The sequence below is a fragment of the Gorilla gorilla genome, chromosome 9 (genome assembly GCF_029281585.2).
Source record: "Gorilla gorilla gorilla isolate KB3781 chromosome 9, NHGRI_mGorGor1-v2.1_pri, whole genome shotgun sequence".
NCBI lineage: Eukaryota > Metazoa > Chordata > Mammalia > Primates > Hominidae > Gorilla > Gorilla gorilla.
The window spans coordinates 120885997-120910984 of NC_073233.2; the positions used below are offsets into that span (position 1 = coordinate 120885997).

The 24988-nt window shown below is 36.4% G+C and overlaps 1 protein-coding gene and 1 pseudogene across 20 annotated transcripts in view; both read left to right on the forward strand.

The window, feature by feature from the left end:
* NCAM1 (neural cell adhesion molecule 1) overlaps positions 1-24988 on the forward strand; it is a 321182-nt gene that overhangs the window by 12869 nt on the left and 283325 nt on the right. The gene's annotated exons all lie outside the window — the stretch shown is intronic.
* On the forward strand, positions 3166-3233 carry LOC115936349 (uncharacterized; annotated as a pseudogene).

A 24988-nucleotide genomic window follows, 5' to 3' on the forward strand; every position in this document is an offset into this window, starting at 1 on the left:
AAGAATGAAGAAGTAACGGAAAGAGGCCTCTGAAGAGCTCGCATAGCATCTTTTTCTTTCTTGATGCAATATCTTTCATATCGCTGAGGAGTTCATAACATTTCTCTTGCTTCTTGTCTCTTTTTGTCTGAATTCCTCTTTATTATGTTTGCCGTCGTATCTCCTTTTGTGTTTCATGTTGTTTCATTTAACTCCTCAAATTCTAATGATCCCTGGCTGCCTATTAGTAAAGAGTGAGACCCTGAAGAGCTGTGGGGCTCAGTGTGGGGTGTCACACGCTGAAAGACTGTGCAGAAACTTGGTTTATTTGGTGGGGGACATCCATGTATATTCATGAGTACTTACATTTTCTTTTGGACTGATTGACTTAAGAGAATCCAAAATTTTGCAGCAGGCACGGTATAAGTCCGACTACTATTTTTCTCTAAGCTGAATAGGAAGAAATGGATTGGGGGTATTTTTTTCTTCTGTAGTCTAGACTTCATTTAATTCTCCTATTTTCAGTAGGGTGCTTCTGCCCTCAACAAAGTCTGGTATATGCAAGGACAAAGTGCATCTGGTTCAATCTCTCTATTTATAAAAATTGAGCCTTCTGCTGAGGTGAGGGGAGTATGGGAGAAGAGACATATGGCTGCCACCCTCCTGTAGCTTACAGTTTGTGTGAGTGTGTGTGTGTGTTTGAATTAGTGGTATGAGAGGCTCTATTGACTTTAATTTTGGAGCAGACTCAGAACCCACTGATGACCTATCTCCTTCAGGGTTTCTAATTGCTAAATTCCAAAGCGGACTTTTAAAATCTTTTTTGAAGTCTTTTATCTTGCACGTTTTAGGGTAGGATCGTTGAGACTGAAAGAAGCTTGCAGTTCTTAAAGGAAAAGGGACATGCTCTAGGGGTGCATCAAAGGCAAAAACCCGAACGGAGGAATGTTCAGACAACTTCAAGGGACTGACAATTTAAAGAGTTTTGAGGAAACTTTTCTGAACTGAAGCATTCTCAAGAGATTCCAAGGTGGCCTGAGATTCCACATTTCTTAGATAGAAAGACGTGGACTTGGCAGTGATTTTGCAAATCAGAACAAGAACAATTTTATGAACACATTGGCAAGTGGCCATGTCTCAGACTTGTTGGGTAGTTAAATTGTCCACTAGAAACATTGACTTATCCAGTATTTATGAAATAACTCCCGTGTTCTATGTAGTTGGTCTAGGAATTGGAGGTGAAAGATGAATACCATTCAGCTTTGTGAAAAATTCTAGACCACGTTCAGAAAGTTTTTTGTTTATACTTGTAATATTTATGCCTGTGGAATGGCACAAAAGACAATCTTGAAATGTCAGAAAATGATAAGAGTTGTTATTTTCTCAGCATTTTTTTCCTTTTGTGTGTGTAAGTGAAAGTTAGTCATCACATGTTTAAAATTTAAAATTTTCATCAAAGAAAACCATCTGTGATAATGAAGTAAAAAAGGGACATTATGTGATTTTCTTTGAAGATAAGGGATTGAAAGTGAGTCAGTTAACTGCCCTAGATTACCATTTGAGGTCATTTTGCACTAAATTGGCTTTGGAATCAGAATTTAAATTACCAGTCAGAGTCAATTAAGATAACTGGTCATGAAGGCAGTTCATTCGCCTGCCTTCCTTCTCATAAAAAGAATATTTTTATTATTTGTATTCCTTTATAGCCAAGTTAGACATAGGCATTATTTTTGAGAATATAAACATTTCACACAATAATTGATTTAGGCATGTAAGGGTAGTTTTGTATCTAAATAGGAAACCAGAAAAATCATTCACTATTTTGTGTTCTAGAGATATTCACAGTAGATCCTTTTGTAGTCACTGGGAGGTAAATCAATATATTACTGAGTTATATTTTTGCTGCCCTGTGCAATATTAAGAGAATAGCTTTCACAAACAAACCCCAGTTAAAGTTAGTCACAATAATAAAAGTATAATTGGACATATTTTAAGAAAACATAAATTATAAATATGTGCAGTTATTTTAACAATTTATGAATGTATTTCTAAATACTAAACTTTTTGTTTGTGATGAGTATAAAAATATATATACAATTATATACTCTTAACTTGCTCAACACGAGAGATTTAAAATGATGAGTTCCACTGTGAGTTTAATCTTCACTTTCATCTTTTTATTTATTTATAGACTGGAACAAATAAATCAATACTTTTTTAATTATAAATTTTTAATAATTGAAAATTATTAAATGTACAAAGGAGGAGAACTTTTAGAATTTAGAAGTACAAAGGAGGAAAACAATTTAAACCTACAGATTAATTTGGTGGGATTGGTTGTATGTCTGCGGCTGTCTGGAGAATCCAGGTGCTTAAGTGCCTTGGACTAGCTGGACACTGGAACTTCACAGGGAAACAAAAATGTCTGGAATGACTTGTTGATGTTCTTGAAATGATGCTAATATCTATTCTATAAAACCTGAAGGTATGTAGATATTATTGTCTGTTTCGAGTCATGTATCTTGGGATTTGGGACTGTTGGCGAGAAGATCGGTTTGATTTAGACCATGATAGGTATTGATCTACATATATTTTTGAAATATTTTGGCTAAAATGCAATTTGATGTGGTAAGTCTTATCCATATCTAACATTTTATCTTAAAACTATATCTGTAGAAGTTGTTTTTTAAAAAGAACAGAAAAATTGAGTTGCATTTTGGTGTTTAATGCGTTGATTTTAAAAAATTATATTCAGAGCAAAATGTTTGAGTTTTCAATGATTTTTTCCTTAAAGCATTAGGTGCAAATGTCAGGTAATTCTATGATTAGAATTGTGTCGTGATACTTTGTGGGTGAAGACAGTCCAAAACCAAAAATGATGAGACAAGTGAAATCTTTATTAAGGAAGGCCTAACAGCTGTATCAGATAAGTTTGCTTTTTCTTGGAAACTTTGGTAAAAAAAAAAAATCACCTAGGAAATAATGTGATTAGAGATGCTTCTTAAATGTGCATATGTGTTTAATCTGTTCTACAAAGATATTATTTTCTTTGTAGCATTGTTTTATTGAACAAATTTTGTTAAATTTTCTATTAAAATAGTCTTATAGTGATTTAATAACAATTTGGAAAAGTCGCAATCTTTATAAGCATATGTGTGAGATGGATTACTATTAAAATGCAATTTCTAGTATTATAGCTCTTTTATAATTTGTCTAGCAGATTTTCTGGTTTTCACCATGAAAGAAATGTCATTTCTTAGTCTTCATTTGGAATTTATAAAAATTTTTAAAAATCACCACATTTTCCAAAAGTTTATGCCAGAAAATCATTCACTATTTAAAAATGAAGTGCAATTTCTTAATAAAAAAGTATAGATTGAGTCTTGTCCCATATAAATGAGTTTCCTAGATTTGGAAAAAAATTAATACCTTGGAATCAATAGTTGACCACAGATTTAAATATGATACAAAAGGTTTAAAAATCTAAATTGTCATTGTTTACAAAATACTGGCAAATTAGAGCTACAGCGCTTGGTGTTATTGTGTAATCTTCTGTTTAAAAATAAACAGTGGAAATAATTGTAAAAACCTCTGGGCTTAGAAAGGCTTGTTGGTGGTTCTTCACATCCTACTAAAAAAGCAGGCTGTCTTTGCATATTAATCACTCTGTGAAAGGAAGCTTGCCTTATTTGCATTGTGCATGCACTAAGAAGTCCAATAGTGCGCCTGAGAAAAAAATGGGGGGATTGTAATTGTTGTTCTCAAAAGGGTTTTTATTCCATTCAAGTGGAAAAGCTGAATACTGGAGAATTAGTGCAGTGTTTTGTGGAAGAAGAGTCCCTTTTGGCCACTGCATTGCATGTGGTGCAATCCCAGTGTGTAAGGATCCTGAACGTTGGGGTGAAGAGGAAAGTGACTCATCTTTCTATGATGCAATAGTCTATGTTCTTGTACATCTCTATAATTTTGTAAGCATTTTCTCCTTGTTATGTATCCAAAAAGAGGTAGAATGAAATTCTGAGAATATATGCCATATTGGAAATCTCAGGAGAATTAAACATGAACCAAAAAATCTAAATATAAGTAGCTTGGGTTTTGGGAGTGGGGTGAGATGGGGACACACGACACAAAATTAAGCAAATTGTATTTAAGTGTTATTGTTTTTAGAAAATACGTGATTCGATTAATGCCTGGAAGATACTTGTCCACCAAATTGATTTTAAATTATATTTTTGACATTATTTTAGTAATAATGGCATGTTTTTTTCTTCATTGTATTTTAAGACTCAGTGGTTGAATGTAAACATTGAGAATAAAGAGAAGAAATGTTCTTAATATTAGTGAGGCTTTCTTTTAATAAGACTGTGTAAGACGAGCTACTTATAATGTTTCTCTTCTATGGTAAAACACTCTTCATGAAAGCTTTTCCTGATCTCCTAGTTCTAGCTGGCAACAGCCACATTAGCCAGTACAGTTTCCAAAACCTCAAAATGTACATTAATTATTTTGGAGATCTGTTACTTTGGACTGGTTTAATATACTTTACATATTTTTAGCATCCTTTGAAAAATTCTGCACAGATTATGGCATTTCCAAGTAGATTTGAATTTCACAAGGGGGAAAATACGCCATTGTCTGTGTTCACATATTTTGACAAAATGATTGTGTATAATCATGGAGACAAAGCTTATTGTTTTGAATGATTTTGTTAAATACTAGAAAGTAGTTAACTGAGTTAAAAGGTTTCATACAGGTTTCCTAAAAACCATTTGGCTTAGATATATTTAACTATCTGTGAAACTACTTGTTATTATCCTCTTTACTATTGTATGGATTTGGTTGGATTTTGACTGTTGAACACAGATCCTCTGATGACACCATTTCGATTTTATTTGAATTGCTTTCTGTAATATTCAACTACATGGAAATTATGTTTAATTTGGGCTTATGTAGAGTGGTCCATAGACTTTGAGTGTGTGTTTGGGTTGCTGTTCTGAAGAACAGAAGTAGCCAAGAAGTAGTCTGAAAAAGTATGACCATAAAAAATTAGACTGGTAGAACAAAAAAGAAAAAAACAAAACAAAACAAAAAAAACCCTGTAATTTTTACCATTCAAAAGTCCTTATATAGGTTTCATAATAAATTTTTTTCCAAAATATTACTGATGTACTTCTCCAAATGTTTGTTATAGACATGTCAAAAGACAAAATTATGACAAATTTAGTTATAAATCAAATTGTCTTTTATTTGTGATTCATAAATTGGGGCAGCCTCCATTCAACAAAATAGAATGAGAGCTCCCACTGAGCAATGGCAGAACAGAGGGTTTGGAAAGTGGGAACAAGGAAACAACTATAGAAAAAAAGAAACTGGTTAACATCAGGTTACTTCCGGTGACTCTTTTGCAAGTTAAAGCAGAGGAGACTTCTTTATTGCACTGACTCAGGTCGACTGGAATCTCCTGTTTTCAGGAAAACCCAATCTGTTTTGGAATCTATCTGCTTCTTTAACGTTTCAGTTTGATTATATGGCATTTAGCTTGAGTGACTCCATTTTGGTTTGGTCTGGTCTCTTGGGGTTGGGTGCAGAAGCTCAGTCTAAAACAATGGGCTCCCATAATTTTTGTTTAACGGACATAATTTTTAGGATTTATACTTCATTTAAATTTGAATCTTTTTATAAAGATCTGAAATGCATGACACATTTTTAGAATTGTGTAGACTTCATAAGTATGCAAAACAAAAACAGCTGGTATCAAGCACCACATGATCACCTTTAAATTCAGAAAACACACTTGACAAAATGCGACACCCCTTCAGGATGAAAACACTCATTAAATAAGGAATAGAAAGTACTTCCTTGACCTGATAAAGGGCATCTATGAAAAATCCAGAGCTAACATACACAAATGGCCCATAAGGACAAATGGCCAAAAGATGTCAACATCATTAGCCATCAGGGGAAATGTAAATCAAAGCCACAGTGAGATACCACTTCACACCCGCTAGGATGGCTAGAATCAAAAAGACAGATAACAGCAAGTATTAATAATGTTGTGGAAAAATTGGAACCCTCAAACACTGCTGATGGGAATGGAAATGGTGCAGCCTCTTTGGAAAACAAGTCTGGCAGTTCTTAAACGGAGTTACCATGTGAACCAGCAGCTCTGCCCTTCCAAGAGAAGTAAAAACATATGTCAGTATAAAAACATGTACACTAATGTTCATGGAACATTATTAATAACAGTCAAAAAATGGAAAAAACCTAAATTTCCATCAATTGATGAATGGACCAAAAAATGTGGTATATTTATACAATAAAATATTGTTGGGAAATAAAAAGGAATGCAGTACTGATACATACTACAACATGGCTGAGCCTTGATTCAGCATTTTAGTAATGTGAGATCCTTAATTGTGTTAGCTGTTTGTTTGTTTTTTTGTAACCATGAACGTTTATTTATTTATTTTTCAATAGTTTTGAGGGTACAGGTGGTTTTTTGTTACATGGATAAGTTCTTTAGTGGTGATTTCTGAGATTTTGGTGCACCTGTCACTGGAGCAGTGTACATTATACCCAATATGTAGTCTTTTATCCCTGTAAGGTTTATTTTAATCCTAGCACTTGTTAATATTTATCCTTAATTCTTACTAACTTTTAGATTGTGGGTATTATATCTTCATGAGAATAGCTAAAATAATTTTATTTGGATATTCCTCAAAGAACTATTGAATGTGAGCATGCTAAGATTACCCCTGGCAAAATGGAAAATGCCTAGCACCTGGAAGCATCTGTTTCTGTCTGTCTTCTAGGAGAGAGGAAACATTTATGTCTTCCATTTATGTATTTTGACTGGGGAAAATTTTCCCTTTTATTCTGGGGAGCTGTTTCTCAGCATAAGAGAATGTAGAGGAGAATCACCCCTTTCACATATCTAATAGCTTTACCACATTACTACAGTAGTATCTTATGTTGTATGCATTGATTGTCAATCTCTTCTCCTCATCTTCACCATTTTGATAGCTTAAGGCTTATCATTCATTCTCTGTGCATAGAAAAAAAAACGAAATGATGTTTTCCAGTATTTTGTAATCTTTCCTTCATGAATTGCAGAAGAAAAGTGTTTGGGTTTTGCCCTATTCATCATAAAGCGGTACACAATAGATACGGTTGCATTTTAAAGCAAGGCTAAGATGGATTTAAGATGTATTTCTTGTCATGTGAAACGTCCTCCTCAGTGGTCTTAAATAAAATATTAATTTGATAATTCTGCAGTGATTAATATGAAAATGGTTACATAATTCTTAGATGGCATGTATTGTGTTGGGCTAACGCCACATTGCTTTTCTAGAATACTGGTATCTATGGGATACCATAGATACCCCATAGAATACTGAATATCTTATGGGACTGCCCTTTCACTAAAAGCACAAATCTTTACTAGTGGTCTTGAGCTAACTGGAACTGCTGTAGATCACTTGCAAATTTTCCACTAGGATGCTTTGGTGTATTTGGTGCAGCTATTCCCACAATCACTTAGAGTAGGCATGCAGAGGGAGCTAACCCATAGGAAATTAAGGAATTCGAAGAATCTTTGAAAGTTCATCTTATTTAACTTCTTTAAAACAAAATTTGTGAACATCTCAGATAAGAATCTGTCTTTAAAAATAAGACATCTTAGTCATAGAGATGGAGGTTAAAGTTCAAAGGTTTTTTGCATTCAAATAAAATTAGTTGTTGTCTTTCACTAGGTGGCTCTCTTTTTTTTAGAATGAGTTCAATATTTATTCAAGTAAACAATCAAGTTTTGATGTGCCTGTTCAGACAGACATCTTATTTTATGATACAGGTGGCATCAAGCCCATTATGTGACTTTTCCCCCGCAAGAAGTTTGTAACTTACTTTGGCAATTGGGATGCACTTCCCTATAAGATGTTATATGTGGTGGTTTTGTCCGGATTAACCAAAATGCAAAACTTCATATCCTCTACAGTGCCTAGCAAAGGGTCTTGCACATAGGTGCAAGTTGTCAGAGTTGGCTCAGTTTCACTCTGAGCCCCTTGTAGGTAGCCTTTATTCATTCCTGCATTCTACATGTATTTATGCCTTTGACTGAGAGGTAAGATCTAAAAGAGGAATAGATATATCTGAATTCATTTGTAAAAAGGGTGCTGGCTGGCAATGTATGCAAAGGTTTGGTGGCAGTGAGTAAACAAGAACTGGGGATGGCCTTGCTCATCAGATGGGGAAGTAAGGAGGTCATTGGAAGCAGCAGATTCTGGGAATGACTTGATGGGAGCATGTTTTGGGAAGCTGGATTTGTTGCTCTTCTTTTGGAAGCCGGGAGAGATTACAGTCTGGAAAACCAGTAGTCAGGGGGTAGGAGGAGCTACTGTAGAGGCTGTGTGAGGTGATGGGAGGTGGAATTGGAGTTCTGATTGTGAGATGTAAAGGAAGGCATTATGCAAGAAATACTACAGAGGGAAGATTGATGAACTTAGTGACTGATTTGGATATGCAAGAGAGGAAAGAATGGAGATTATTTAGATTTCAGGTGAGGCGCATGGTAAGAGTAAATGTCACTAGCAACAGAATTGGGGAAGGGGAAAATAGGGACTTTTAATTTTTTAAAAAAAGGTAATAGTTTGGCTTGGGCAAGGTGACCCTGAGATTAAAGTGGACTGTCTAGGAAGAAAAGCCAGGTATACCGCTGGAAATAGAAGTCTGCAGTTTTTAGGAGAGATCACGTTAGAGACATAAATCTGTAGTTATTTAAGTAGTAGGTGGTTCTCGAAGGATAAGTCCATTTAGAGAGAGAAGCAGAGAGGACCAGGAACGGAACTTAGCCAAGCACTTTCCACTCTGAAGATGTGCAGTTTTCATATGTAATAGTTATTAAAAAGTGGTACCAAGTCATTTAAGCAAGTTACTGTTTTGTATATTTTCAAAAAGAATTAAAACCACAGAGCTGCCCTTTTTATATGGTGTTACTGCTTTCAATTCTTATTCTCTTTTTAATTCACTCTGTCTCTGTTTTATTGAAAAAGTTTGTTTGCAGTCCATACAAATTTCTTGTTGGGGTTTTTATCTTCTAGTGCTTTTGGTAATAACATAGCTGATACATGAAAGATTGTGTAGCTCTCATGGATTTCAAATCTTTAGGCATTAATGAAATTATATTCCAGGATACCAGGAGAATTGTAAATAAATCCATAAACAGCTACAGAAAATGATTTTGAGAAATCATAAAAATGAACAAAAATTTGGATTTTTTTTTTTCAAGTGGGAAGAGGGTGAATTCTTCTCCCAGGAAGTTGGGGGAACTTAATGCCCATCCTAGAAAAGTTTTAAGAACTGACAATTAAGCAGATTATATGGGAGCCCAGAGAAGAAGGCTGGCATCTAATGTGGGTTCAGTAAGGACAGGTTGTATCAGAACTCAATTCTGTCTTTGGCAAGATTTCCAGACTGAAAATGGAGTTTATATTGCTTTATCATAATAGCCAAATGGAGAAATACAAGCTCAGTGCAAGTAATTGGTCAAATGACCATGCTCCTCATCAACTTGGAATGTGTTGGCTCTGCATTTTGCAGGATTTCCTTATTTACTTACTTATTTAATAGTTAAGGTGTTAACTATGATGTTTTGATATACATGTACATAACAAAGTGATTACTATAGTCAAGCAAATTAACATATTCGTCATCTCACATGCTCACCTTTATGTATGTATGTATGTATTTATTTATTGTGAATAGAGTTCTTAAAGTCTACTGTCTTAGCATATTTCCATCATACAATACAACATTATTACCTGGTCATCATGTGGTGCTTTAGGTCTCTAGACTTATTCATCCTCCATAATTGCAACTTTGTACCCTTTGACCTACATCTTCCCATTAGCTCCTCTCCTGACTCCTGCCCTGGTAACCACCATTCTACTCTGTTTCTATGTATTTAGTTTTGTTTGTTTTAGAATCCACATATAAATGAGATCATGCAGTATTTTCCTCGTGTGTCTGGCTTATTTCACTTAGTATAATGTCCTCTTGGTTTATCTATATTGCCTTAATGGCAGGATGTCCCTCTTTTTAAAGGCTGAATAATATTCGTATATATATATATGAGTTTTAAAATTCATCTGTCGATGGATCAAGTTTTTTCTATAACTTGGCTATTGTGAATAATGCTTCAGTGAACATAGGAGTGCACATATCTTCATGAGGTGGTGATTTCATTTCCTTTGGGTACATATCCAGAAGAGGGATTTTTTCTGGGTCATATAGTAGTTCTATTTTTAATTTCTCTAGGAACCCCCATTCTGTTTTCTACTGTGGCTGCAGCAGTCTTACATGCCCACCAACAGTGTACAAGGGTTCCCATTTCTCTACATGGCTACCCACACTTGTTATCTCTTGTCTTTTCGACAAAAGCCATCCTAACAGGTGTGAGATGCTTTCTTATTGTGATTTTGATTTGTATTTTTCTAATGATTAGCACTGTTGAGCACCTTTTTGTATACAGTATCTGTTGGTTATTTTTATGTGTTTTTAGGAAAAATGTTCAGATCCTTTGCCCATTTTTAAATTGGTTTATTCATTTTTTTTGCTGTTCAGTTTGTGTGTTCCTTATATATTTTGAATATTAACCCCTTTTCTGATATATGGTTTACAGATATTTTCTCCCAACCCATAGACTTCCTTTTCTATTTTTGATTGTTTCTCTTGCTGTGCAGGAACGTTTTAGTTTGATGTAGTCCCACTTGTTTATTTTTGCTTTTGTTGCCTGCACTATCCTATTTTTTTTTTAATCATTGCCAAGACCAGTGTCAAGGAGCTTTTCCCCTATATTTCCTTCTAAGAGTTTTATAGCTCCAGGTCTTTAATTCATTTTGAGTTGATTTTTGTGTGTGGTGTAAGATAAGTATCCAATTTCATTCTTTTGCATGTGGGTATTTATTGAAGAGACTGTCTTTTCCCTATTATGACTTCTTGGTGCCCTTGTTGAAAATTAGGGCATATAATGCCACATAATGCATGTAATGCCACATATCCTTGGGTTTATTTCTGGATTCTCTGTCCTATTCCATTGGTCTATGTATCTTGTTTTTTTTTTCTTTTCTTTTTTTTTTTTTTTTTGCCAGTACCATACTGTTTTGATTATTATCACTTTGTAGTAGATTTTGAAATCAGATAGGGTGATGCCTTCAACTTTGCTCTTATTGCTTAGGATTACATTGGCTATTCAGAGTCTTTTGTCTTCCATATGAATTTTAAGATTTTTTTCCTATTTTTGTAGAAAATGTCATTGTAGTTTTGATAGTGATTGCATTGAATCTGTAGCTGCATTGAATCGGTAGCTCCCTTTTGGTAGTATGGACATTTTAACAGTATTAATTCTTTCAGTCCATGAACATGGGACATCTTTCCATTTATTTGTGCCTTCTTCAATTTCTTTCATCAATGTTGTGTAGTTTTCTGTATACAGATTTTTTTACCTCTTTAGTTAAGTTTATTCCTAAGTATTTTATAATTTTTGATGCTATTTTAATGAGATTGTTTTTAGATTTCTTTTTCAGATACTTTGTTTTTAGTGTATAGAAATATTACTGATTTTTGTATGTTGACTTTGTATCCTGCAGTTTCACTGAATTTGTTTATTCTAACAGCCTTTTGGTGGAATCTTTAGTGTTTTTTAATATAAAAGATTATGTTACCTGCAAATAGTGACAGTTTAACTTCTTCCTTTCAGATTTGGATGTCTTTTATTTTATTTTACTTTTTCTTGTCTAATTGCTCTGGCTAGGACTTTCAGTACTATTTTAAACAGAAGTGGTAAGAATAGGCATCCGTATCTTGTTCCTCATCTTAGAGGAAAATCTTTCAACTTTTTAAGGTTAAGTATGGTGTTAGTTTTAGGCTAACATATATGACCTTTATTATGTTGAGATACAGTCCTTCTATACCTAATTTGTTGAGAGTTTTTAATCACAAAAGAATGTTGAATTTTGTCAAATGCTTTTTCTGCACTTATTGAGATGATCATATGGTTTTTGTCCTTCATTCTTTTAATATAGTATATCACATTTATTGATTTGCATCTGTTGAACCATGCTTGTTTTCCAGGAATATATCCCCTTGATTATGGTGAGTTATCCTTTTAATGTGCTGTTGAATTAGGTTTGCTAGTATTTTTTTGAGGATTTTTGCATCTATATTACTTAGGGATATTGGCCTGTAATTTTCTTTTCTTGTAGTGTCCTTGTCTGGCTTTGATATCAGGGTAATGCTGACTTAGTAAAATGAGTTTGGAAGTGTTCCTTCCTGTTTAACTTTTTGGAAGAGTTTGAGAAGGATTGGTATTAATGCTTATTTAAATGTTTGGTAGAATTCACCATTGAAGCCATCAGGCCCTGGGCTTTTCTTTGATAGGAGATCTTTAATTACTGATTTAATATCTTTACTTGTTACCTGTCTGTTCACATTTTCTATTTCTTCATAATTTATTATTCATAGGTTATATGTTTCTAGGAATTTACTTCTAGGTCATCCTATTTGTTGGCATATAATCTTCACAGTAGTCTCTTATGATCCTTTGTACTTTCATGGTATCAGTTATGTCTCCTCTTTTTTTTATTTTATTTTATTTTTTGTTTTTTTGTTTTTATTATACTTTAAGTTTTAGGGTACATATGCACATTGTGCAGGTTAGTTACATATGTATACATGTGCCATGCTGGTGCGCTGCACCCACTAACTCGTCATCTAGCATTAGGTATATCTCCCAATGCTATGCCTCCCCCCTTCCCCCACCCCACCACAGTCCCCAGAGTGTGATGTTCCCCTTCCTGTGTCCATGTGATCTCATTGTTCAATTCCCACCTATGAGTGAGAATATGCGGTGTTTGGTTTTTTGTTCTTGCGATAGTTTACTGAGAATGATGATTTCCAATTTCATCCATGTCCCTACAAAGGACATGAACTCATCATTTTTTATGGATGCATAGTATTCCATGGTGTATATGTGCCACATTTTCTTAATCCAGTCTATCATTGTTGGACATTTGGGTTGGTTCCAAGTCTTTGCTATTGTGAGTAGTGCCGCAATAAACATACGTGTGCACGTGCCTTTATAGCAGCATGATTTATAGTCCTTTGGGTATATACCCAGTAATGGGATGGCTGGGTCAAATGGTATTTCTAGTTCTAGATCCCTGAGGAATCGCCACACTGACTTCCACAATGGTTGAACTAGTTTACAGTCCCACCAACAGTGTAAAAGTGTTCCTATTTCTCCACATCCTCTCCAGCACCTGTTGTTTCCTGACTTTTTAATGAGTGCCATTCTAACAGGCGAGAGATGGTATCTCATTGTGGTTTTGATTTGCATTTCTCTGATGGCCAGTGATGATGAGCATTTTTTCATGTGTTTTTTGGCTGCATAAATGTCTTCTTTTGAGAAGTGTCTGTTCATGTCCTTCGCCCACTTTTTGATGGGGTTGTTTGTTTTTTTCTTGTAAATTTGTTGGAGTTCATTGTAGATTCTGGATATTAGCCCTTTGTCAGATGAGTAGGTTGCGAAAATTTTCTCCCATGTTGTAGGTTGCCTGTTCACTCTGATGGTAGTTTCTTTTGCTGTGCAGAAGCTCTTTAGTTTAATTAGATCCCATTTGTCAATTTTGTCTTTTGTTGCCGTTGCTTTTGGTGTTTTGGACATGAAGTCCTTGCCCATGCCTAAGTCCTGAATGGTAATGCCTAGGTTTTCTTCTAGGGTTTTTATGGTTTTAGGTCTAATGTTTAAATCTTTAATCCATCTTGAATTGATTTTTGTATAAGGTGTAAGGAAGGGATCCAGTTTCAGCTTTCTACATATGGCTAGCCAGTTTTCCCAGCACCATTTATTAAATAGGGAATCCTTTCCCCATTGCTTGTTTTTCTCAGGTTTGTCAAAGATCAGATAGTTGTAGATATGCGGCGTTATTTCTGAGGGCTCTGTTCTGTTCCATTGATCTATATCTCTGTTTTGGTACCAGTACCATGCTGTTTTGGTAACTGTAGTCTTGTAGTATAGTTTGAAGTCAGGTAGTGTGATGCCTCCCACTTTGTTCTTCTGGCTTACAACTGACTTGGCGATGCGGGCTCTTTTTTGGTTCCATATGAACTTTAAAGTAGTTTTTTCCAATTCTGTGAAGAAAGTCATTGGTAGCTTGATGGGGATGGCATTGAATCTATAAATTACCTTGGGCAGTATGGCCATTTTCACGATATTGATTCTTCCTACCCATGAGCATGGAATGTTCTTCCATTTGTTTGTATCCTCTTTTATTTCCTTGAGCAGTGGTTTGTAGTTCTCCTTGAAGAGGTCCTTCACATCCCTTGTAAGTTGGATTCCTAGGTATTTTATTCTCTTTGAAGCAATTGTGAATGGGAGTTCACTCATGATTTGGCTGTCTGTCTGTTATTGGTGTATAAGAATGCTTGTGATTTTTGTACATTGATTTTGTATCCTGAGACTTTGCTGAAGTTGCTTATCAGCTTAAGGAGATTTTGGGCTGAGACAATGGGGTTTTCTAGATATACAATCATGTCATCTGCAAACAGGGACAATTTGACTTCCTCTTTTCCTAATTGAATACCGTTTATTTCCTTCTCCTGTCTAATTGCCCTGGCCAGAACTTCCAACACTATGTTGAATAGGAGTGGTGAGAGAGGGCATCCCTGTCTTGTGCCAGTTTTCAAAGGGAATGCCTCTAGTTTTTGCCCATTCAGTATGATATTGGCTGTGGGTTTGTCATAGATAGCTCTTATTATTTTGAAATATGTCCCATCAATACCTAATTTATTGAGAGTTTTTAGCATGAAGGGTTGTTGAATTTTTGTCAAAGGCTTTTTCTGCATCTATTGAGATAATCATGTGGTTTTTGTCTTTGGCTCTGTTTATATACTGGATTACATTTATTGATTTGCGTATATTGAACCAGCCTTGCATCCCAGGGATGAAGCCCACTTGATCATGGTGGATAAGCTTTTTGATGTGCTGCTGGATTCGTTTTGCCAGTATTTTATTGAGGATTTTTGCATCAATGTTCATCAAGGATATTGGTCTAAAATTCTCTTTTTTTGTTGTGTCTCTGCCCGGCTTTGGTATCAGAATGATGCTGGCCTCATAAAATGAGTTAGGGAGGATTCCCTCTTTTTCTGTTGATTGGAATAGTTTCAGAAGGAATGGTACCAGTTCCTCCTTGTACCTCTGGTAGAATTCGGCTGTGAATCCATCTGGTCCTGGACTCTTTTTGGTTGGTAAGCTATTGATTATTGCCACAATTTCAGCTCCTGTTATTGGTCTATTCAGAGATTCAACTTCTTCCTGGTTTAGTCTTGGGAGAGTGTATGTGTCGAGGAATTTATCCATTTCTTCTAGATTTTCTAGTTTATTTGCATAGAGGTGTTTGTAGTATTCTCTGATGGTAGTTTGTATTTCTGTGGGATCAGTGGTGATATCCCCTTTATCATTTTTTATTGTGTCTATTTGATTCTTCTCTCTTTTTTTCTTTATTAGTCTTGCTAGTGGTCTATCAATTTTGTTGATCCTTTCAAAAAACCAGCTCCTGGATTCATTGATTTTTTGAAGGATTTTTTGTGTCTCTATTTCCTTCAGTTCTGCTCTGATTTTAGTTATTTCTTGCCTTCTGCTAGCTTTTGAATGTGTTTGCTCTTGCTTTTCTAGTTCTTTTAATTGTGATGTTAGGGTGTCAGTTTTGGATCTTTCCTGCTTTCTCTTGTGGGCATTTAGTGCTATAAATTTCCCTCTACACACTGCTTTGAATGCATCCCAGAGATTCTGGTATGTTGTGTCTTTGTTCTCATTGGTTTCAAAGAACATCTTTATTTCTGCCTTCATTTCGTTATGTATCCGGTAGTCATTCAGGAGCAGGTTGTTCAGTTTCCATGTAGTTGAGTGGTTTTGAGTGAGATTCTTAATCCTGAGTTCTAGTTTGATTGCACTGTGGTCTGAGAGATAGTTTGTTATAATCTCTGTTCTTTTACATTTGCTGAGGAGAGCTTTACTTCCAAGTATGTGGTCAATTTTGGAATAGGTGTGGTGTGGTGCTGAAAAAAATGTATATTCTGTTGATTTGGGGTGGAGAGTTCTGTAGATGTCTATTAGGTCCACTTGGTGCAGAGCTGAGTTCAATTCCTGGGTATCCTTGTTGACTTTCTGTCTCGTTGATCTGTCTAATGTTGACAGTGGGGTGTTAAAGTCTCCCATCATGTGTGGAAGTCTAAGTCTCTTTGTAGGTCACTCAGGACTTGCTTTATGAATCTGGGTGCTCCTGTATTGGGTGCATATATATTTAGGATAGTTAGCTCTTCTTGTTGAATTGATCCCTTTACCATTATGTAATGGCCTTCTTTGTCTCTTTTGATCTTTGTTGGTTTAAAGTCTGTTTTATCAGAGACTAGGATTGCAACCCCTGCCTTTTTTTGTTTTCCATTTGCTTGGTAGATCTTCCTCCATCCTTTTATTTTGAGCCTATGTGTGTCTCTGCACGTGAGATTGGTTTCCTGAATACAGCACACTGATGGGTCTTGACTCTTTATCCAATTTGCCAGTCTGTGTCTTTTAATTGGAGCATTTAGTCCATTTACATTTAAAGTTAATATTGTTATGTGTGAATCTGATCCTGTCATTATGATGCTAGCTGGTGATTTTGCTCGTTAGTTGATGCAGTTTCTTCCTAGTCTCGATGGTCTTTACATTTTGGCATGATTTTGCAGCGGCTGGTACCAGTTGTTCCTTTCCATGTTTAGCGCTTCCTTCAGGAGCTCTTTTAGGGCAGGCCTGGTGGTGACAAAATCTCTCAGCATTTGCTTGTCTGTAAAGTATTTTATTTCTCCTTCACTTATGAAGCTAATTTTGGCTGGATATGAAATTCTGGGTTGAAAATTCTTTTCTTTAAGAATGTTGAATATTGGCCCCCACTCTCTTCTGCCTTGTAGGGTTTCTGCCGAGAGATCCGCTGTTAGTCTGATGGGCTTCCCTTTGAGGGTAACCCGACCTTTCTCTCTGGCTGCCCTTAACATTTTTTCCTTCATTTCAACTTTGGTGAATCTGACAATTATGTGTCTTGGAGTTGCTCTTCTCGAGGAGTATCTTTGTGGCGTTCTCTGTATTTCCTGAATCTGAACGTTGGCCTGCCTTGCTAGATTGGGGAAGTTCTCCTGGATAATATCCTGCAGAGTGTTTTCCAACTTGGTTCCATTCTCCGCATCACTTTCAGGTACACCAATCAGACGTAGATTTGGTCTTTTCACATAGTCCCATATTTCTTGGAGGCTTTGCTCATTTCTTTTTATTCTTTTTTCTCTAACCTTCCCTTCTCACTTCATTTCATTCATTTCATCTTCCATCGCTGATACCCTTTCTTCCAGTTGATTGCATCGGCTCCTGAGGCTTCTGCCTTCTTCACGTAGTTCTCGAGCCTTGGTTTTCAGCTCCATCAGCTCCTTTAAGCACTTCTCTGTATTGGTTATTCTAGTTATACATTCTTCTAAATTTTTTTCAAAGTTTTCAACTTCTTTGCCTTTGGTTTGAATGTCCTCCCGTAGCTCAGAGTAATTTGATCGTCTGAAGCCTTCTTCTCTCAGCTCGTCAAAGTCATTCTCCATCCAGCTTTGTTCTGTTGCTGGTGAGGAACTGCGTTCCTTTGGAGGAGGAGAGGCACTCTGCTTTTTAGAGTTTCCAGTTTTTCTGTTCTGTTTTTTCCCCATCTTTGTGGTTTTATCTACTTTTGGTCTTTGATGATGGTGATGTACAGATGGGTTTTTGGTGTGGATGTCCTTTCTGTTTGTTAGTTTTCCTTCTAACAGAAAGGACCCTCAGCTGCAGGTCTGTTGGAATACCCTGCCGTGTGAGGTGTCAGTGTGCCCCTGCTGGGGGGTGCCTCCCAGTTAGGCTGCTCGGGGGTTAGGGGTCAGGGACCCACTTGAGGAGGCAGTCTGCCGGTTCTCAGATCTCCAGCTGCGTGCTGGGAGAACCACTGCTCTCTTCAAAGCTGTCAGACAGGGACATTTAAGTCTGCAGAGGTTACTGCTGTCTTTTTGTTTGTCTGTGCCCTGCCCCCAGAGGTGGAGCCTACAGAGGCAGGCAGGCCCCCTTGAGCTGTGGTGGGCTCCACCCAGTTGGAGCTTCCTGGCTGCTTTGTTTACCTAAGCAAGCCTGGGCAATGGCGGGCGCCCCTCCTCCAGCCTCGCTGCCACCTTGCAGTTTGATCTCAGACTGCTGTGCTAGCAATCAGGGAGATTCCGTGGGCGTAGGACCCTCCGAGCCAGGTGTGGGATATAATCTCGTGGAGCGCCGTTTTTTAAGCCGGTCTGAAAAGCGCAATATTCCGGTGGGAGTGACCCGATTTTCCAGGTGCATCTGTCACCCCTTTCTTTGACTGGGAAAGGGAACTCCCTGACCCCTTGTGCTTCCCGAGGGAGGCAATGCCTCGCCCTGCTTCGGCTCGCGCACGGTGCGCGCACCCACTGGCCTGCGCCCACTGTCTGGCACTCCCTAGTGAGATGAACCCGGTACCTCAGATGGAAATGCAGAAATCACCCGTCTTCTGCGTCGCTCACGCTGGGAGCTGTAGACCGGAGCTATTCCTATTCGGCCATCTTGGCTCCTCCTGTCTCTTTTATTTCTGATTTTATTTATTTCATTCTTCTCTCTCTTTTTTTAGTTAGCCTAGCAAAACTTTTGTCAATTTTTATCTTTCAGAAAAAAACTAACTAGTTTGTTGATTTTTAAATGTTTTTCTAGCTTACATTTTATTTCTGCTCTGATCTTTGTTATGTCTTTTTTAAATTAACTTTGTGCTTAGTTTTTTTCTTAATTTTTAAGTTCTTTGAGGTATAACATTAGGTTGTTTACTTCAAACCATTATTCTTTTCCAATGTAGGCATTTATTGTTATAAGTTTTCCTTATAGAACTGCTTTTGCTGCATCCTATAAGATTTGGTAAGTTGTGTTTTCATTTTTGTTTGTCTCAAGATATTTTTTGATTTCTCTTTTGATTCTCCTTTGACCCACTGGTTGTTCAAAAGCATGTTGGTTAATTTCCATATTTTTGTGAATTTTTCAAAATTCCTCCTGTTTTTGATTTCTGGTTTCATGCCATCGTGGTTAGAAAAGATACTTGATATGATTTCAGTCTCCATAAATTTGTCAAAATTTGGTTCATGGCCTAACATATGGTCTGTCCTGGAGATTGTTCCATGTGTGCTTGAGACGATTGTGTATTCTGCTGCTGTTGAATGGAATGTTCTATATATGTGTGTGAGTTGGTCTCATGTGTAGTTCAACTCCATTTTTTCCATAATGATTTTCTGTCTGGATGATTTAGCCATTGTTGAAAGTGGGATATTGAGGTCTCTTATTATTATTGTATTGCCTTCTATATTTCCCTTCAGATCTATTAATATTTGCTTTATATATTTAGGTGCTCTGATGGTGGGTGCATATATATTTACAGTTGTTATATTCTCTGAATTAATCGACTTCTTTATTATTATGTAATGGCCTTTTTTGTCTCTTTTTACAGTTTTTGACTTAAAACCTATTTTGTCTGATGTTAATATAGCTACCCCTGCTCTCTTTTGGTTTTCATTTGCATGAGATCTTTTTCTACCCCTTCAGTTTTATTCTATGTTTGTCCTTAAAGCTTCTGAAGTGAGTCTCTTATAGGTAGCATATAGTCAAGTCTTCTTTTTTAAATTAATTCAACCACTTTATATCTTTTGACCTTTTGGAGACTCTAATGTATTTGCATTCAAGGTAATTATTAATAGGTAAGGAATTACTATGCCATTTTATTTGTTTTGTGAAGGCTTTGTTCCTTTCTACTTCTCTTGCTTTCTTCCTTTGTGATTTGATATTTTTTCTAGCGGCATATGTCTTGATTTTTTTCTCTTTATCTTTTGCATATTTACTATAGGTTTTTGCTTTGTAGTTACCATGAGGCATACATAGAGCATGTTATAATTATGATAGTTCATTTTAAGCTGATAAAACAAACTTTGATTGCACACAAAACCTCTACACTTTTATGCCCCACCTCCCAGCCTTATTTTATGTTTTTGTGTCACAATTTACTTCCCTTTATATTGTGTATCCTTTAACAAATTATTACAGCTATGATTATTTTTAATAGTTTTGGCATTTAACCTTTATATTATAGATACCAGTGATTTACACACCACCATTACAATATTAGAATATTCTGAATTTGACTATTTACCATTACCATTGAGTTTTTACTTTTATATATATTTATTTTGTTAATTTGCTTTTTTTGTTTCAACTTAAAGAACACCCTTTAGCATTTTTTTTGTAGGGCAAGTGTAGTGGTGATGAGCACTCTCAGTTTTTATTTGTCTGGGAATGTCTTTGTTTGTCATTCATTTCTGTAATACAGCTTTGCTGAGGATAGTGTTCTTGATTGGCACTTTTGTTTTGTTTTGTTTTAAATCCAGCACTTTGAATATATTAACCCATTCCCTTCTGGTTTTAATGTTTATGGTGAGAAGTCCACTGATACCTTTATGGGGGTTTTCTTTTATGTGATGAGTTTCTTTTCTTTTGCTGCTTTCAACATTCTCTCTTTGTCTTTGACTTTCAACAGTATTTTTTTTTTTTTTTTTGAGATGGATTCTCACTCTGTTGCCCAGGCCGAAGTGCAGTGGCACAATCTCAGCTCACTGCAACTCTGTCTCTTAGGTTCAAGTGATTCTCATCCCTCAGCCACCCACATAGCTGGGATTACAGGTGTGCACCACCACACCTGGCCAATTTTTATATTTTTAGTAGAGACAGGATTTTCTCATGTTGGCCAGGGTGGTCTCGAATTCCTGGCCTCAAGTGATATGCCCACCTTGGCTTCCCAAAGTGTTGGGATTACAGACATGAACCACTACACCTGGCTGACTTTTGACAATTTGATTATAATGTGCCTTGGAATGTTCTTCTTTGGATTGATCTTGACTGGGATCCTTTGAGCTTCATTAATCTAGATGTGTGTATCTCTTATGAGATTTGTGGAGTTTTGAGATGATTTCTTTAAGTAAGCTTTCTGGTCCCTTCTAGCTCTGTTTGCCTTCTGGAATTCCCATAACTTGTATATTTGTATGCTTGGTGGTGTCCCATAGGCCCCTTATCCTTTCTTCACTCTTTTTCATTATTTTTCCTTTTTTCCCTATTATTGGCTAATTTCAGATGACCTATCTATATTTGAGTTTGCACATTCTTTCTTCTGCATGATTGAGTCTGTTGTTGAAGCACTCTTGAATTTTTCAGGTCTGTTGTATTCTTCAGCTCCAGGATATCTGCTTGGTTCTTTTTTATTTTATGTTTCTATTTATTTATTACATTTCTTATTTTGTTCATGCATTGTCTTCCTAAACTCATTTAGTTGTCTAATTGTATTGTTTTGCATCTCATTGAGCTTCATTAATATGATTATTTTGAATTCTCTTTCAAGCAGTTATTAGATCTCCATTTCTTTGGAGTTGATTGTTGGAGCTTTATTAGTTTCCTTTGGTGGTGTCATAATTGCCTGATTCTTTTTTATCCCTGTCGTCTTGTGTTGGTGTCTGCATTTGAAGGAGCAAACATATCTTCTAGTCTTTTTTTGGAAAGAGTTTTTTAAATTGTATGTTATATATTAGACAAAATTATTTAAAGCCAGTAAATTTTTATTCAAGGAATTTCACATGTGATTCCTTCTACCGTTCATCAAGGTTACCTTAATTCCTCTAAAGATGTAGTCAAGATTTATCTTCAATGTAACCCTTTTAAAAAGAACTGAGACTTAATCCACAATTGTCCTGTCAGCCCTGTCACAATTATTTTATTTTGCCTTCTTTTCTTCTAGTTTTAATGGGGTTGGAGCTGGGTCATGTGGCTGCTACTCCTTTTGCAGTGGGGCCTGTGGGTGGCCAGCCTGTTACCAGGTGGTTTAGTGGGCATGGATCCTGCTGTTTGGTCTCTGGATGGACTGGACTGTCTCCAGGACTTTGGTCTACAAGGCTAGTTCTGGGATGAAGGTCTGCTTTACAGTCTGTAGAGAGCAGGCTTGATTACTAGGTTCATAGACAGTTGTGTTTTTCTCTGGGTCCCCGGGACATCTTCCCACTGGGTCACTGGTTGGGTCCCTGGGCAAGCATTACTGCCCTGGTCTATGGTTGAAGAAGGCTGAAACTGAGTTGCAGGGTTGCTTTAGGGCCCACAGCTGGGACTAAGCTCAGCAGTGCTACCTGGAAGACTCAGGAAGGCATGTCTCCATCTTGTCTGCTGCTGGCATGACTTACCTCTGACCACTGTTGAGAGGGGCTGTAGCCAGTCTCAGAGCCATTTCAGGGTTTTTTATGGGACTGAGGTCAGCAACCCTGCTCCGGGGACTTAGAGAGATATATTTCTCTCTGGGACCCTAGTAGATCAGCTGGACTGATCTCAGACCACTGCTGAGAGGGACTGAAGCCAAGTCTCTTGGCCATTTCTGATCCACAGGTAGAGCTGAGGTCTGTAGGTTTATCATCCATGGCGCAAGTGGGTGTGATTTTTTCTGGGTCCCAGGGTGAATGGTTCTGATAGAAAGACAATGATCAAACAGAGCTGTAGCTGAGTCCACAGGAGTATGGAAGCCATTTTTGGGTCTGGAGCTAGGGCCATGGTAGGAGAGTCTGTCACCTGGGTGTAGTGCTGTCCTATCAAAAGGTTCTCCTAGGCCTTGTGCTCCAATATTTTCTCCACTCCATTTTATGTAAATTTATACCATTACCTGATTTATCAATTTATCACAATCTCTTACTTGGCTGTTTAAGCTTCCATAAAGGCACTTTTGCTGTAGAGGGCTCTCAAATTATTGTTACTGTTGGGAGCTACGTGCATCTGTTCCACCATCTTGCCGGTGTTCTCTTGTGTTTTCTGCACCTGTTTTGCCATCTTACTGGTGTTCTCTTGTGTTTTCTTATTCAATTTTTACATTAGTATTTTAGGTAGAATGCCATTATAGGTGGCATGGATTGGAACTGAGAATTAATATGATGGGTAATAGTATCAGGATTCAGTATCTCAATAAGTTCGATTAATGAGCTAAACATGATGAAATTTAATAGGAATAAAAGCAAAATTCACACTTAGGTCCTCAGTCTGCTACCCCAGGGCACATCAAATGATCGATTAAATAAACAAACTAGAATTTAGAGGCAGCACTTTGAAAAAGCCTCAGTAACTTCACTCAGGTTCAACAATGTGATGTGGTTTATAGGCTATTATAGTTCATCAGACTTTCACAATAAGTACGTGTTAATGGCTATGAACTGATTACATCCACTAAGTGATTTTTTGCTGTTAAATTTTCACTAGTGCATGGCCTGAAAAGAAAAAAAAAAAAAGCGATTGGAGCTGGCAGGTATTTTAGAGATTATTGAGTTTACCCAACTCACTTTACAAATGAAGAAGTGAAGTGAAGAAGAAAGAGAGCAGAGCTTACTTGACCAGGTTCGCACAAACAGCTACTCATTGTTCTGGGACAGCCTCTGGGACTCCCGAATTTTAAATTTTATTCTCAACATTAGTGATTTTGTATTTTTTATTTATTGAAGGAAGTGTTTTTGGTAATAATTTTAGACATATTTTGTACTATCATCAGTTACTAATTGTGCATAATGAAACATTTTATGATTGGCAATATGGTCTGTAAAAGTTGATACAGTAATTTAGGTTTCCATTTATTTTAATGACGAGTAATGTAACAGTTTACATCTGTTTCCTGCCTCATTTATAAAAGTTTTAAAGGAGAAATAGTCATTTTTATTAACTTTATTAAGTCTTTAAGGCATTAAATATATCTTTATATTATTTTTATTGTTGAAACACCTTTTATTGGAAATTCTATTGTAATTATGAATATCTCTTGAGAGGAACAGGGAAGAGGAAGCCATGGAGAAAATGGGAGAGAGGAGACTGTAGAGGATGGTTCATTATTTGTATTCTTGTGGGACAACTGCTTCCTCCCAAGGCTTCCTTTCTTAAAGAAGCCTGTTATTCAATATGAGATTTTTCTTTATTTTTATGCATTTTTTCAATGAAAATTCATAATCATAAATTGTTAAAAATGCAAGTGAGTTTATGATGAAAAACACTAGTTCACTGATTACTATTTCCCATCTGAAGAAGAAACCACTTTTACATCTTGTATTTGTTTCATTGGGTGGTTGCTTGCATATTGCTAAATAATATATTTTTATGTTTTAAACTTAATGTGTCTAATTGTTGTAAAATGTGACTCATTTACATGGTTCAAAAATGAAAAGCATAAAAATATATATACTGAGATATCTCCTCTAAACACAGAAAAATCACTGAACTCTTTTTTTTTCTTTTTTTTTTTTTTGAGACGGAGTCTCCCTCTGTTGCCCAGGCTGGAGTGCAGTGGCGCGATCTCGGCTCACTGCAAGCTCTGCCTCTGGGTTCACACCATTCTCCTGCCTCAGCCTCCCAAGTAGGTGGGACTACAGGCACCTGCCACCATGCCCGGCTAATTTTTTTATTTTTGTATTTTTAGTAGAGACGGGGTTTCACTGCATTAGCTGGAATGGTCTCGATCTCCTGACCTCATGATCTGCCAGCCTCGGCCTCCCAAAGTGCTGGGATTACAGGCGTGAGCCACCGCGCCCGGCCTGAAAAATCACTGAACTCTTATCTCTTCTAGAAAATATTTCATATTAATGTATAAGCAAATACAAAAATATTTTCTCTACTCCATTTTATGTAAATTTATACTATAAATTTATATAAATTTATACTGATTTATCAATTTTTGTCCTTATTTGTTGACTTCATGGTATGATAAAAGAAGTGTATATCCCTATGTCATCCTACCTCACTAAATTTTCATTTCCCAAAACAGGTCTGTCAGTATTTATGATTCCTCTGTTGGTTAAATTCTTAACTTTAAGCAGT